This window comes from Vidua macroura, chromosome 1, assembly GCF_024509145.1.
Source record: "Vidua macroura isolate BioBank_ID:100142 chromosome 1, ASM2450914v1, whole genome shotgun sequence".
NCBI classification, from domain to species: Eukaryota; Metazoa; Chordata; class Aves; order Passeriformes; family Viduidae; genus Vidua; species Vidua macroura.
Window position 1 is genome coordinate 14474701 of NC_071571.1, and position 15976 is coordinate 14490676.

The window sequence follows — 15976 nt, forward strand, 5'->3', positions numbered from 1 at the left end:
TCTTTGTTTTCTGTTATAATTTTAAGAGCTGTGGTCTTTTGTTGGTCTGATGTTCCATTCAGAACATGGCTACTAGGAAGGTGTTAGGTTGCAAAGATGAATTCTGCACAGGCTTCTTTTTTCAGATTTTGCTTCTCAGAATGCAAGGATTTTGTTAGATGTGTTGTGAAACTGTAATGATTGTGAATTAAAGATGGTTAGGAAGAGGAAGAAAAGATACCTGTTGCTTTTCCAAACTATTGATCTGTAATTAGTCTCACTGAAAATGCCTTTCTCGGTGGAAGCACTTTACGTGACTTGATGTTTTTCTTTTTTCTTTTACTCTTTGTGACATTATCATTCCCCATGTTACTCATTCTACATAGTGTGTAACATCTATTCTTCTAGGCATTTCCCAGGATTTAATTATTTGAAATGCCTCATTTTCTTGTATTTCTAAATTTTCTATAGTTTTCTTCTCCTTCTTAAGTTTCTTTAAACACTGATGGTAAAATTGGATTTCTGATTTCCCCTGTGCTCTCGTTTTTGCTTAAGAAATGAAGCTTTTCACTGTGAGGTGAGGCTAATCCCCCGAGCCCCAAACCTGTATTAGTATTTCAGCAGGACATGTCCTGTGTGCCTTTTTGGTACTTGATTTTTCTCAGTACTTAAATACAAGAAAGAATTCTGAAAAGAGTGGCAGAAAATAGGAACTGGCTTCAGAATAAGATTTTTGGGATATTGCAGTGTGACTTAGAATACTTATAATTCAGTAACCAAGATCTTGATATATCTTGTTAAAAAGCTGAATTCAAGACAACATGGTGGTTTTATTGGAAAGTTAATGAGTAAGGCTACAGGTAAGAGCCAATGAATCTGCATCCTACAGAATGTTCTGTATTATGTTCAGAATCCTTTAAGCAGGTTACTTATACAGAAGTGCTGGATCTTTCAGATACTTACAGATGCACTTAGGTACTCTTTTCTGGTTCTTAAGGTTTTGGGTTTTTTTTTGCTTTCATGCCAAAGATGATGACCTTGCTTGCCCTTCTCTTGCTGTTTATCTTGTTCAGTTAGAAGGAAGTTATTAATAATACCAGTGTACTTGCTTTGTTTTCTGATGAAGATGCTGTGGTCTTGAAGTAGGCCAAGTACAAAATGAGACTGATCAAGTATTAGGATTAAAGGTAGTTTAATATGATCCCTCTTGGGGAATTGATGTTTTTCACAGTACTTCAAGTCAATAGGCAAGAATTTATGCTCTTGCTGAACGCATGAGGTGAAGGAACTTGAGCTATTAAAACTGAAGTAAAACAGCTTCCCTTTTCTTGTCAATAATGTAAGGTTTGTTCTGTGAGACGGAAGTGTGTGTGGGAAATCAGTGAAACATGCAGGTTTACAAAGGACCTCTGTCTAATCAATCTTTACCAGAGCTGTAGGATAAGATTGATTAACAGAAATTTCTGTTGCATGTTCATGCTCTCAGCCTTCCTCTGAAGAATTATTTCCTTTGAGGTGTCTGGTTTTGCAAAGAAGTTTAGAATATTGGAAAAAAATTGGCACATCTTGGACTAGAACAGAAAATACGTTGTTTGTTGCTGTTAATGCTTAAACCCCTATATCTGGCCTGGTTTTGCACAGCATCATTGCGAAAGGACCTTGTGCCGGTAGTTGTGAAATGTTTTCTTTGAGGGCTTTAGCTGTTTTTAAGTGATGGGGATATGGGCTGCAGAATGTCCTAGAAATAAACACAAAACCTTGCTGGGGAAGCTGGTGAGGAAAGAGAAGCTCTGGAGTGGTCCTAATAAGTTTCTGTTACTGAGGAAAAAAACATCTACTAGCTTTAACTTTGAAGAATTGCTGTCATGGGTAGGTTGTGGAACAAGTCTCATCAGAAGGTAACAGTTTTGGTATTGTGTGGCAGGATAGTATGAAATTCTGAAGCCATCCTGAAGCAGTAAGAAAAATATTCATAGATAGTCTCATTGGTAAATGAGAGCCTATCAAAAAACAAACTTGTGAAACCAAGTCATCAACCTGTTCATTATTCATTCATTTCATCAGGTAAAAAAGGTCCCTGTGTGTGATTTAGTAACCTGATTATTTTTAAATATTGTATCCAGAAGTTGACTTAACTCAGTAATTTTAAAAATTAAAGTAGGGAGGTATCTGACATTTTATTTTGGCTTGTATTAAATTGTGATTTCACTGGTGTAATTTTCTGGAAAATAATAATTTGAATGTTTTCCAGTGTTGATTTTCTCAGGAAAATCATTGTCCTGTCTCTCAGCAAAATAGGTTTGCCTTCTTATTTGACCTGTGCTCAAGAGGAACACTATGACAAGCATTTGTTTTGGTTAGTAGAGGGAAGGGGAAGATTCAGCGTTAATTTTGCTGGAGAGAGTGTCTTAACCTCTATTGTTTTGCATTGTGGTCAGGTGTGTATGTAGAGTTCACAACTGTGTTTATACTGGCTGGATGTTTGGTTTGTTTTTGTGGTTTATTCCCACCATTACCAAGGAGAGTGAGTGTGCACGATTTAGGCTGTAGTGTAATTTCCCTTCAGAAGTTCATAGGGTTAAATACTGGCTGATAAGTTAACTCTTAACATTTGTTAAATATGAAATACACATCCACATTACCTAAGGATGTTCGATGGGATTTATTGCTGAGAGTTTGAAGGAAGTAAGCACACCAGTTTAGCAGATGGCACTGTCTGCACAGGTGGAATTGGAACTTGAGGTCCTGACTCAGTTTTTGGCAAGAGTAGCATTTCCAGGGATTGAGAGAACCTCAGCTTACTTTGGCTTGCAGTGACTGTAATGTGGGAAGCAATATGAAGCTGAAGCTGCAGTTGATAATTCAAAAGCATAATGTTAGGCAGCTCTGAATTTTATTCTTTGGGAATGTATGCAGTGTCAAGTTGGTATTTTTCAAAACACAATGTGCTAATGTAGCTAAAATAGTCCTTGCACAGAAGGGATATAATGAATTAATGGCAAGTACAAATACCTCACAGCCTCTGGTAGTTTGCGTGGCACCACGTGGTGGGAGAAACAGGTAGCATGTCTGGCATAAGAATATTTTCTGGAGTCCTCTTAACTTTGTTTCTCTGCTGATACATGAGCTGTATTCTGAGACTCAGTGTTTGAGAAGGGCACAAAGCAGTCTCTAATGTGTTTGTTGTGCTTAATATGTTTATATATTTTGTAGATACATTTGCTTATCTTGTGTAGACACATCACATCATGGATATTCATACCGCTGTAACTTGATTCCCCTGCAGCTGGGACTGGCCCATTGAGCAGCTGCACATGTAGTGGTCAAGCAGGCAGTTCTGTTGGGACTGGAACAATGAATTTGGCTGACTGTCCTTGTACATGACATTGGACAGAGACACTTAACTCTCACTGGGTGCACGGAGGGAATAACAATGTCACTTGAAATACACTGAGCTTATACAAGTATTAAGGAAATCCTTTCCTCCTCTCCAGTGTATGACTTTGCTTTGTTGCTGAGTGTTTATACCTTGAAAACAGGCGTGATCATAATTGAAGGTAGAAGGTCATGAATATGAAATGCTAGTCTGTCCTGCATTTTTAAAGGCAGTCTAAATGAACTTGGGGATTACAAAGCACAATGAATAACTGGTGTCTGACTCATAGGAGTTTATAATTCAAAATGTTCATTACTGATCAGGAAACCTTTAAGCTGGTATTTTGTCTAAGCTTTTCAGCCTCATACAGGCCTCTGCTCTAGGTAGCATCTTTGCATTGATATGTAGCAAAGTGTCTAAACATGCAGATTTACAAACTGAAGACTGGCATCTATAGCAGGAAATACATAGATTTAGTGGAAAATCTGTTTTAAGTCACTCAGTATTGCACCTGTCACTGTTGGAGAAGCACTTTCCCACCTTTGTGGCGTCAGACCTGAAACGCTGATCTGTTGGTGTTGCAAATACGGAAGCTCAGTGTGTTTAGTTGAAAAGTATGGGTAGCCTTTACTTGCATTTTCATGAATGTACTTTGACAAAATGCAATTGGCTAGAGCAATTCTAAGTAATTGCTAAGCAAATTTCTTTTTTACTAGATGCCTTATGTAGTAAAGCTTAATTATGTCTCTACTGGTGTTTGTACTTGTTGGGGTCTTACTTCAATTTTCTCAAATGTCTTTATCAGCTTTCTTGATATCTTGCTGTCTTGGTACATTAAAAAGCTGCTTTTACTAAGTTACAATCTGCAATGCTTTTTTTTTTTTTCTTATAACAAGAATTGTAATTTGGAGAAGTATGAGGTAGGAACTTTGATATCATTGGCACTGACAGTTATTCAAAGACAAGGTTAGGTGTGCTCTGCCATCCTGTGTGTCCTGATGCAGCTCACATTTCTGCTCAGCACTATATAGCAATTTATTTCCATTTTGTGATATACAGAGGAGTAAAGTACTTAAACAAAGATATGGTGAAGTCTGCAAAAGGGCTTGTTTAATAGATTAGCTTTTAGTCACGGCTGTGGTGCACTGTATGCTTTTTCTGCAGACTTTTTCTTCCCCATAGCACTGAAGTGGTTAATGTTAAAAAGATTTGTTTGTTTATTTTTGAAATCATTAATAAGCTTGATAGTTTAAGGCAGTACTCTGGAAGCTTCTTTACTTTGAATTTTTTAAATGAAACTGTTATATATGAGTTTTTTTATGTGGAATGCACATGTGACTTCTTAAAAGGTTCTTAGATTGTTTAGGTTTTAAGGCAAATTTCTTTTTTCTTATCTGACATGAGGTGCTGAGCCTCAACTCATGAATGAATGAACTTAGAAAATGTTGATACTTGGTTTTCTTATTAATGGTTTTAATGTTTTTCTGTCCCCATATTATTGTATAATGTTCACTAGAAACACCAATTAAATTCTATTACTTTTTAATGTGAATGACTGCTTGAGGTAATGAAACTCTACAGAAGAGGTAGTTAAACCTGACAGGGGTGCTGTAAATGAAGCAGTCTTAGGGGGAGGTACAGGTGGTTTCGTTTTGTGTCCTAGAGATCCTGTGTAAACCCTATTCACTCACTGTTTTTTTGGGTTTTTTTAATTGCCATTTTTCGTTGAAGGGGAAGGTAAAAGAATAAAAAATAAAGATGCAAATGTATTGAGTTTCTTTCAAGCCTCTTTAACATTAAAGTTGAATAGAGCATACTGGCCTAAAGAGTTCATAGAGGAAAAAAAATTATTGGACTGCTAAACACAAAGACTAAAATGAGACTCCCAAGTTCTGATACTTGTGGCTCAGAGAGAACAGCTGTGGAAGTATGGCTGTGGGTTTTGTGCTTTTTTACTCTCCTTGGTAATGATGCTCATGGGCTCCTTTTTGAGATGGTGCTAGGCAAAGTAGTACTCTGATAAAATGCACACTTGTCTTGCAAGTGTCCAAAAATGTTTCTGCATTCTGTGAAGAGTTTCCTTACTAATGATGCCTGGCATTTAGGCTGCCCCAGTCAACCAGATTGAACATTTGTTTATCTGAAGTCCTTGGATAGTTGTGCAATTTGCTGTTCAGAGATATGACAGTCAAGCTGTAGGTAACATTGAGTTTTAAAATCTTACTGCAAATTCTGAGGGGAAAAATAGTAGTTGTAGGTAGGTAAAATTTTCAAGATCTATTTTTAACACTTCTAAGAAAAACCCCAAATCAACTAGATCCTGTTTTTAGACTTTTTTCTTCAAACTCTTTGATCATATGTAAATCTGGGAAACTGTTGATTTTTGCAGTTTGATGTGTGGCCTGTGAAAGGGAATGTTTCTGAGCCCTTGGTAAACTTAATGCTGGCAAGATAGGGGTGGTAGTCAGACTCTTATGGCTTTATTCATTTGTCTTACCTGTCTTGATTGCACTGTGCACTGCTGCCAGGTTGATTGGTGGTTCCTGATTGAGAGGTGTCTGAACTGCAAAGGGAGAACAGGGTTGGTTTAATGAGGGTCATTCGAAAACCTGATCTGTAGAACAAAGCCTGTGGAAGCAGTGATAGGCATATAGTCTTTCATAGTTTATGAAAAAAACTGAGATAAATGTAAAAAAATTCACTTGGCTGAGTTGACTTCTTTCTAATTCTGCTGGCTATTGAAATGTAGATTTTTAGCTCAGCCTTTAATTTCACCCAGTACTATGTATAGTATTCAGTGATGATTTAAAACTGGAACAGTTGAGGCTCGTGTCTCTGTTGGAACACACAACCCTGCGCGTATCTTCTGCACCTGGAAGAATAGTGAAACAGAAGAGAAACTTGTTTGTGGCAAACTTGGGTTACCATGTTGCTTGTTGTTCAGATAACACTTAACAGTAGTATCAAGTCTCTGTAACTAATAAAAATGCTGGAATCCAGGTGTTAGCTTTTGCCAATCAAAATTATCTGAGTTACAAAGTATTGCTAATGCACAGAAATGTTTTCAGCAAGTAGCAAGGTAGATGCAGTGGTATCCTTTAACTTGGGAACTTGATACAATTATTAGTCAACTGATTAAATGATCTTGAAGTTCCACTTCAATAGCCCATATGAGGGGGGAATAATTTTGCTATAAAACTCTATTCAGGCTGTTCTAAATGGCATTATAGCTGAAAACTCTGAAAAGGAAAGGTTAAATTACAAGAGCTGTTCTCATCCAGTTGTAGACTGTATCCTGAAAGCTATATTCTTGTGTACTCTATAAAATCTCAGTTCACTTTGTGTTGCAATCTGATTTCAGTGTGGAGGTCATGCCCTGGACATGTATTTACATAATCCATTAAAAGCATCTTCATGTGTTCTTTAGAATCCTTACTTAAGGGAAAATTACTTTGTTTACTATAGATGACTGAAATAGTTTTCATTCATTGCAGTCTCAAATGAGCATACAGCTGGAACAGCAGGCTGAGGTAAGGAAGGGGCTCTTGGACAAGTTTGCAGTTAAGTCTGGTGTGGCAAAGTTGTGTGAGACAAGCTGAGCTGGTTTAAATGTTTGTAGTGAGAAGAGGTAGTTCCAGTGTTTTCCTAGAGTTTGTCCTGGTCTTTGCATTACCTGTGGACTGATTAAGCTCACGAGGAGAAGACTCACCTAAGAGTAAGTTCCCTTCTCTCTGTGGTCTGTGGGTTACAAGGCTGCCAAGGCTGAGGAGTTCATGAGAGCCAAAGTGATTACAGAAGAATGGATGGGCATGGCCATTATCGACACTGAGGAGATGGTTTAGTGCCTTCTGCCAGTTTTGATCTTTTGCAATTCCTAAGTGAAATACTTCAAATTGAAACCAAGACTTGTGCTTCTGAATGCATGTTGTGCAGTGGCAATTTGGCAGGCAGACAAGTCTTTTAAGGTGGTCTGAATGGGACCTGTGTCTGGAAAGATAGAGGTGCATTATGTTTATGACCTATACTGCCTAATTAATGTATGTGTCAAATACTTGAATTTTCCTGATTCCTAGGGTTCCTAGGTTGTGTATCTTATCCTCTCTGGCATGTTTTGAGCCAGTCTCATTAATTTCTTCAATTTCTGCCTGTTTTGCACAGTAATTTAAAATGTAAAACTGACTTCAGTCTTCTGGTAACAGGATAACAAATCGCTCTCCGTTTCTTCTAGTGTTGTCATGAGCTCTAGTACTAATGTTAGATTTCTGGGTCAAATGTCCTATGTGCCCTCTTACCTGTATACCACCATTCACTGAACAAGAATAGCAGGTGAAAATTTCCTCTAAGTTGTAAGTAATTTGCTGCTGAGAGTCCACAAATACAGATGCAAGATTTCTTCCAATGGAAGGACAGACTCCATCAGTGCTCTTAGAAATGTCTGACTTGAACATGGGCAAAGTGGTCTACTACAATGCTCAGAGTGGTATAGCTGATCTCATTTCTGACCCATGTTCTAGAGAAAAGTCTAATAATTATTACCAAGGGTTTTTTCATACTTTGTTAATTACAAACCCATGAATTTTTAGAAGTAAATTAGATCCCACTTTCATTGAGTAATTGCTATTTAAACCTAGGCAACTCTTCTAAGTTGGCATTTTAGCAGAGATATAATTATTATAGCGATTACAGTAGAATCCTTCTTACCTGACTACTCAAGATGCTGACATCAGTTGATAAACAGAAGTGACCCCCATAGTTTTCCTCCATGAAGGGACATGCTGTGCTATAACAATAAGAAAACATTTTCTCTACTGCGTAGAATGATTCAGGCCATTGACAGATCTTGACAGAAGAGTGTCAGAAGGGAAGATGTAAAGCTGTGTGGTCTGGGTGAATCTGCAGGCAGCTTCAGTTGGTATGAGAAGGTGTTCATTGTGTGTCCATATATACTGAGAGTCATAATAGAAGGAGGGCTACAATTGCTTGTGGGCCAGATGAGAGACTGAAGCGATCTACTGCTTTCATTAGGACCCATCATAGGCAGAGCAAGGAAGGCTGCTTTGCTGACCCACCATTTCTGTCCTGTTTTGATCACATGGGCTTCTTGTGACCAGATTTAAACTATTGCTAACTCTTACATGACATTCATGTATTTGTTCAAGAGGGTCAGAGCTGCAGTTATGCTTACCAACAAAATTATTGCCTTGCCATTCATTATCAAAGGCCAGATCTATCAGCTGTTACTCAGGAGCTGGATTCTGGGTCTCAGTCAAGGATCAGTGTAACTCAGAGACTGATCTTGTGCCAGAATACCTATTGAAGACTTCTGTGCATTGCAAAGCAGACTCAAATTGCCCACATCAGTACAATCTTAGTCAGGTTTGGAACTTTTCAGCAGCAGTTGTTTGGAAACAAGTGCTGTAATAAACTTGTCAGAATGTGTTTGTTGTTTTGCAAGCAGTTAGGTGTGACTGCATATGCGTGTGAGGAACTAAAAGCAGTGTGTGGTATGTGATAAGTGCTTCTGTAATAACCTGTGGAGCTGCTGTTCAGGAACAACTAAGCATTTTTGCTTTCAGTCATACTAGAAGCCACTAGAGCCACTTTCTGCCCTGAAGGTAAGAGTAATGCAAAGGAAGTATCTTTGAACAGTTTGCATTGCTCTAAGATGTCTTCTGTGTTCTGGCTGTGCATTCTGTACATTTCTCTTGCAGCATTGTTGGTGCTTGCTTGTCCCTTGGTGAGCTTTCTCTGTAAGGGTGGTGTTTAACTGCCCCTGAATACCACAGAAAAGTACTTCCAGTCCAGTGCCCGAGCTGGTTCTAGGAAGTGAGGAGGAATTATGTGAGTACAGAATAAGGCATGACATTAAAAAAATACAGACCTCTTTGTTTTGCACGTAATTTTCTGGTATTACTCTTCATGTTCCTCTTAATCTTGGCTATAAATTGTCTGATTAGTAAGTTACAGAACAGCTAAGATCTGATAACATGATGAGAAGGTGAAGAGAATGAGCCAGTTCAGGTGTTTTATTCCTTTCTGTCTTCTCTGTGGACAGATTTATTGGATTGAATCTGTAGACAAATTTTCTCTAGCTTAACTTGACCATCACACTTCCAAGAAGCTGTCTTCTCTGATCCTGCCGGTTACTGAGATCCTTATATGGATCCTGTAGGTGACTGAACAAGCAAAGGTGGAGGTTGGAGAGTGACTTGTGTGCAGTAGGTCACAGAAATGCTTCAGCAGTCCCTCCTCTGTTTTGGAGTAAGATAGCCTGAAAGGTCTTGGTCTGCAGCAGGGTCTCTGAGCAATTGTGCTGTGTTTTCCTCCACTGCCCTTCTTTCAGTAAGTATTGCTGATGTGAGAACCTTCATCATCTCTGTGGATTTAGTAGCCAAGAAACTTTACTTTATAAGCCTGGAATCAGGTTGCTCAAGCACCAATTTCCTACCTCTTGATGACGTGATGAACAACTTCTGATTTTTTTGGTTCTTAATGTTTTCTTACTTGATTTGAGTAATGTGTTTGTGTTAAAAATGACCTACAATTTTGTTGGATTTTTGGTGTGTGTTTAGAGGTTTTTTTTGACATAAGCTGCTAGGAGGTAAAATGTGTATTAAAAAAGACAGGTCTAGGAGTTTGTATGGCCTTGATTGTGTGTCAGCTGTAATCTGTTTCAGTGTAACTGTTGTGAACCTAATACTTCTTGACAACTGTCTATGGAAACTGGTATCCCTTTCAGTTCTTACACCTTAAACATTACAAGTGCTGTGAAGTGGTAGCATTGGGAAAGCACTTCTGTCAGGGATGGATGTGAGAGGACTTTGCCTAGTCATACTGACGTAAATCAGCAGTTCTGCAGAGACCAGGAGATGGACAGTGGTTTGCCTTAGTTCCCAGTAATGACACAATCAGTTGTAGCGTGTTTTTGTATAGGTTTTGTTTCAGAGGCAAAGATATTGTTCTGATCTGCACAGGCTTGAGCTCAGTCCTGTGTGCCTTTTAGAAGTACCAGTACTTTTAAAAACTTTTTACTTCTCCACCCCACCTTCTGCTTCCCCCAGGTAAGACATCACTCCCTTGCTTAGGGTAAGGCTTGGAGTATTGGGAGACTTTCTGTTCTGCACACTGGACTTGAGAGCTGCCTCTTTTGGTCATTTCCATAAGCAAATGTGCCTTAAATTATTATTTCTAAGGAGTTTGAATTAAGTGGAGAAATTATTTGAGGAAACAAACAAATTACAAAAAAGTGGATTTTTCCGTTATTTCTTGAGAAGAAGCACTCATTGCTACTGCATTAACATTTTTTTCAGTTGTCTTTTTAAAAGGATAATATACATTCTGTCCCTTTGGTTTGTTCAACTGTTATGATGGGTTATGTCACTTAGTCTTTTAATGCCTTATACTGTGGTTATCTTACTTGGAATATGGTCTCCAGAGTGTACTGCAGAGTAGATATTTTGCCAAAGAAACCTCTGTGTTCTCTCTAAGTGCCAGTTTTCTTTTAGAAACTGCAAGTAACTTAAAATCCCACAGTCATATTGCCAAAAATTTGAGAAGTATTACCAAAATGTGAAAGAAGGCAAATACTGCTTGCTCTCAGTTGCTGTGCTTCTGCTTGCTTCTGCTCGCAGGCAGGAGTGCCTGCTGGTAGTCAGGTTGAGCCACAATCACAGTATCCTTTCTTTTGTGTTCTAATTATTGTAATTCAGATTTTTGAATGTACTGTGCTAGAAATGCTTCAAATATGCAAATACTGAACTTAGGACAAAGAATTAGCCCTATATCCTTGCATTATCAGTTGAGAGAGATCCTACTGCCCCACCACAAAGCAGCACTGACCACAAGTTCTAGTTCCTTCAGTCTGTAATGAGTGCCGCTCTGCTGTATTTTGATTTCCCTCGTGCCTTTGTTGCTGTCAGCTTGCTTTAGGTTGTCCTTTCACTCTGATATTTTGGAGCATGTATGGTGATACTAGTGTGCAGTTAAGAGTGGATACAGGGGATAAACTCGCTATCCTAAAATTAATAGGAAGGAAGACCACAGAATGACAGTTAGTGCCAATGCATAATTTTGCTTATGAAATCACATCATACTTCGTTACATTCTACACAGTTAGAAAAAATAGTTGCTGTTTTGGTGGGCTTTTCCTGTAGACTCTCTTAATTAGAGGAAAACTAAGGGAGGAAGGTGGTTGTCGAGCTTTTGGTTATTTAAACAACTAACAGTGTAATCTGGTAACCTGTCCAAATAATTTTCTGGATAGGATTATAGTGTGGAGAATAATGTGCAGTTCATAGAATAATGGAACATCCATAATTGGAAGGGACCCACAAGGATCATGAAGTCCAGCTCCTGACTTGCACTGTACAAGCCCAACAGTCACACCATGTGCCCAAGAGTGTTGTCCAAACACTTCTCAAGCTCTGTCAGGCTGGTGCTGTAACCACTTCCTTGACGAGCCTGTTCTGGCTGAAGAACCTTTTTCTAATATCCAAGCTAAACCTCTCTTGACACAGCTTCTAGCTGTTCCTGAGGTCCTGTCACTTGTCACCAGAGAACAGAGGTCAGTGCCTGCCCCTTGGTTCATGTTTCTGGCTGAGTGTTATAAAGAGTGATGAAGCTGCTCCTTTCCTAGGACACCCTCTTTCTATGAGCTGAGTGCTCCCACTGCATCCCTTTTTTTGCTGGGATTATCAGACCCCATGGTGAGCCAGTATAGGATGCTAACCTGATGGAAAACTAACTTGGGTGCTGGGAAAAGTGAGCAGATTTTTAGGATTTTCTTGTATGAACTCTTCAACTTATAATGCAAATTTGGCTGAGCATTAGTAAAAAGTAAAAGGAATGAAGTTTAAAGAACAATACCATTTTTCTGAAATTACTGGATCAAATTAGCATTATAGGACTCCTAAAATTGTAATTAGAATGGCATTCTGTATCAGGCAGAGAAAGCAACTGAAAATGAAAGGTTGTCTGGATATAAGCTCAGCGAATAGGTTAAAAATAGTTAAATGTAAAGGTGCAAAGCAGTTTCAGGGAGAATAAACTCCCTTCAATAAGAACATGTTGTGAAATGGTATGTGTGAAAGATCCAAGGGAAGCAAGCTGGGATAGAAAGGGAAGAAATTTTGAAGCAGCCTGCTGTGGTGTTAAGCAGTTCAGGCTGAGGGTTTTTGTAAAACAAATGCAGGTATTTCAGTGTTGTTTCAATCAGAAGAGTACATTAAGAAAGAAATGTGACTACACTGAAAGTGGAAACTTGTTAATAGGAAAAAATAGTATGTGAACAATTCGTATTTACATGAAAGGGATGTCTTGAAAGAAGGAACAAGGTGAGACCCATCTACCAATGAAGGTGTAGAATAAGATGAGAATATTCTGTGAATGTTTGTAGCGAGAGGAAGTTTTTCTTGATTGTACTTGATACTTGAGATGGTATTAATTTTAAAAAGACTTTTTAAATTTAGTGAAGCAGTTAAGCCAGTGTAATGGGTAACTGTTGCCAAAGAGGATCATCTTTCTCTCTTCTGCATTTCCTCAGTGCTTTGCATACACCCTGGCAGTTCAGGGAGCCAATTTTTCAGATGACTAATTGTTTCTAATTGCTTTCAGGGGAAATAACAGGACAGTTGTGGCTTTTTGTGGAATTGGTGTCATCATAGATTCAGTCTGACATAAGGCTGTGGTAGTATGGGGAATGACAGCAAGGGGCACAAGACTGAACTTTGTGGTGGCGGCTGTTAGATAAGTTTCATTCTAACATGACAAATTATAGTCTTTGAGCTTGACTAACCCATCTAAAATTCATGCCAAGAATTTAAAGAAACAGTCTGGAATAATTATACAGCTATTTGTGAACTTCAGAGGGGTAGATGATCTTTGAGGCGAAAGAGAAAAGGCACTAAACCATGCTTAAAAAAAAAAAAAAAAACAAAAACAAAAAGCAAACAAAAAAAATCCCAACCCAAAACCTCATAACAGTCAACAGACTGTTGAAAAGGTGGAAGCTAGAGGGTTACAAGCAAGTTATCTTACCTGCAATTCCTGGAGGAATAGTGATAATGTAAATTATTTGGCCCTGATGATGACCTGGAAGATACTAATCTCTATGAACACCTAATAAGAGATTTTTAAGAACAAACCCCAGTTAACCCGGTTGAACTTCGTTTTGTGGCAGGGCATGGGACCTAATGGATAGTGGTGTAAAAAAGGCTTTTTGATACTGCTCTGTTATGTAGTGAATGGGAGCAGTTGTGTAATAGAAATAAATCTGCTTGGAAAACTGTATCTCGAAATAGATGGACAAAGTGAAATCATTGTTGAATTTCCTGGGTGGTCTGTCTTTAAATGCCAGGTGATGTTTTCGGAGTGAATGGGACTACAGTATCTACACACAGATCTTCCTGTAACATGAAAAGCAGCCAGAAAGTTTGATTAGGATTTGAATTTAAAATAATTTTGACAAATTAATGAAACCACTGCATTTTTAAATGGAAACCTGTGGATTCAAATGAATGAGGTGTTGCCTCTTGGTGGGAGTAATCAGCTGTGCAATCACAGTGGAGAATGACTGAAGAATAGAAACTGTAAGCTGTAGTGTGTTAGTTAATAGTAGATATTTAGTATGCTTTCTTGTTAAAAAATACTGCTTTCAGAGTTAACAATCATACCTGATTTATATGTATTACTGTCGTGGTTTAGCATAGCTTGGTTTTTAGTTAAAGAGAAAATCCATCACTTACAGAAAGTGATTCTCTGTGAGGACTGCTAGCAGCTTCCTCCAGACTCAACAAAACCAATCAGCTGGCTAGTTCTGAATATTGAATATTAAACCACTTAAAACTGAATGTGCCTCTGTGAAATCACACTTAAAAACGAACAAACTCCAGGAAAAATTCTCTTGCTTCCAGCCTTTGAACAGGTAACTGGATGCTGGCCCAGCCCGCAGCATGGCTCGGCTGAGACTCTACCACCACTGAGCTCCAACCAGGACCAGCGGGCCTGGCTGGCTCTGCTCGGCTCCAGGCCGAGCTGGGCTCTGCTCCGGCTGGGAGCCGCCAGGTGCTCCTGCCGGTGCCACGGAAAAATCATGTGGCTAAGAACAGAGATGGGCCTGCAGCCCCACGGCTGGGATTGACTGCGGCAGGGGCGGCAAAACAGCCAAGCAGCCAGAGCGGCCGCTGCCCGGCAGGGATTGTAGAACCATCTGCAGGCCCGGGCAAGATACCAACTCTGTCAGTGTACGGATGAAACTTGCAGACAACAATCCTCTCTCAAGTGAGAGAAAAGGAAAGGGTGAAGACACATAGAGAAAACAACATGGAAACACTGAGGCCTGTGAAGGAGGAGTCAAATCCCAGATGGGAGGAGAATGAGGAGGTGCCTTAATCTTGGGCTGAAATTCTCTTGTAAGGCTATGGCAAAGCTATAATTGATACATCAGACTATTTTTTTTTCCCCTCTAACTCCTGGAACACATTGAGGGGCTGTAACATTCTAGCCACAGCCATGAGCAGAGACACCCCTGTTGAAGCAAGCAGATGTTGAAGTAGCTGTGATCCAGTGAGAAGTGGATCCAGAGAGAAATGAGAGAGATGAGAAACCTTGCCCCAGGCATGGAAGAATACCTCTATTCCCAGAGATAATAGAAGAGGACTTTTGATTCTATATTAGAACAGCTCATCCTTAATAAGCACCCCAATAAGCTGAGATGACCCATGGTAGTAGTTGTGGGAAGACTGCCAAACCATGGGAGGGACTCCATGATTGCAGATTTCCGGGTAGCTGCTATTCGTGAAAATTAAAACCAAGAGACAACTGTTTGTTGTGGAAAAGTCTCCATGGCATGGCAGGAGAGACTCCTCTCCCTAAGTGGACTGAAGAAAGATTATTTTAGAACTGGTAAACTTGATTGGAAATACCAAATTCTGTATCTTTATGTTGTCAGTGGTAAAGGAAGGAAGAGTTGGGGAGAGAAGTGTTCTGAAGGCTTATCCTGATTCTTATTATTCTTCTTTTAGTTCTGTTAATAAAGTTTTCTTTATACTCTTTATACAAAGTTTTGAGCCTGATTTTGCCCTTCTCCTAATCCTTATTTCACAGCAGAAAATGAGTAAATAATTCTAGTGAGTGCCCTGGCACTGGGACAGCATTCAACCCACCTCAATTACCAGGATTGAGAGAGATGTGCTGAGCCACCAGCTGAGATACTGAAGTTGGGGGCAAAGTTGCTCTTGTGGGTTTGTCCAAATAAGTGAAAACTTTAATGCGTGGGAGCATAAGGAAGTTGCCTTGTCTGCTTAGTTTCTTCTGTTTAGTGGAGTGTCTTTTGAGGTGAATTGAAATTGATATGAACAATTAACAAGCAGGTTAACTTTTTTCAGTGGGAGAAATTTCATCCAGTTGCTTTTCATAATATGTGGCACTGCTAAGACTGCTCACATACTGAGTATTTTTGTAATTGGGATGAAAGGTAAAACCATGATTTATGTTTTTGTTTTAAGAATACTGTTAAGATTTCTTTAAATACAGATAACTTTAACCTGTTAGTAAAGAACTGTAGGCTACTGGTACTTAGTAGTTGTGTCCATGTTAGAGGTGGATCAGAGAAATTGGATTCTT

The 15976-nt window shown here is 39.0% G+C and overlaps 1 protein-coding gene across 11 annotated transcripts in view; it reads left to right on the top strand.

The window, feature by feature from the left end:
* Positions 1-15976, top strand: part of EPC1 (enhancer of polycomb homolog 1) — a 65725-nt gene that overhangs the window by 23553 nt on the left and 26196 nt on the right. Inside the window, exon 1 of one of the 11 annotated variants that reach the window (XM_054000992.1) lies at positions 14423-14763. The exons of the other annotated variants lie outside the window; for them this stretch is intronic. The gene's annotated coding sequence lies outside the window, so the exon portion shown is untranslated. Of the gene's footprint in view, positions 1-14422; positions 14764-15976 lie in introns of those variants that run through there. 11 annotated transcript variants of the gene reach the window in all.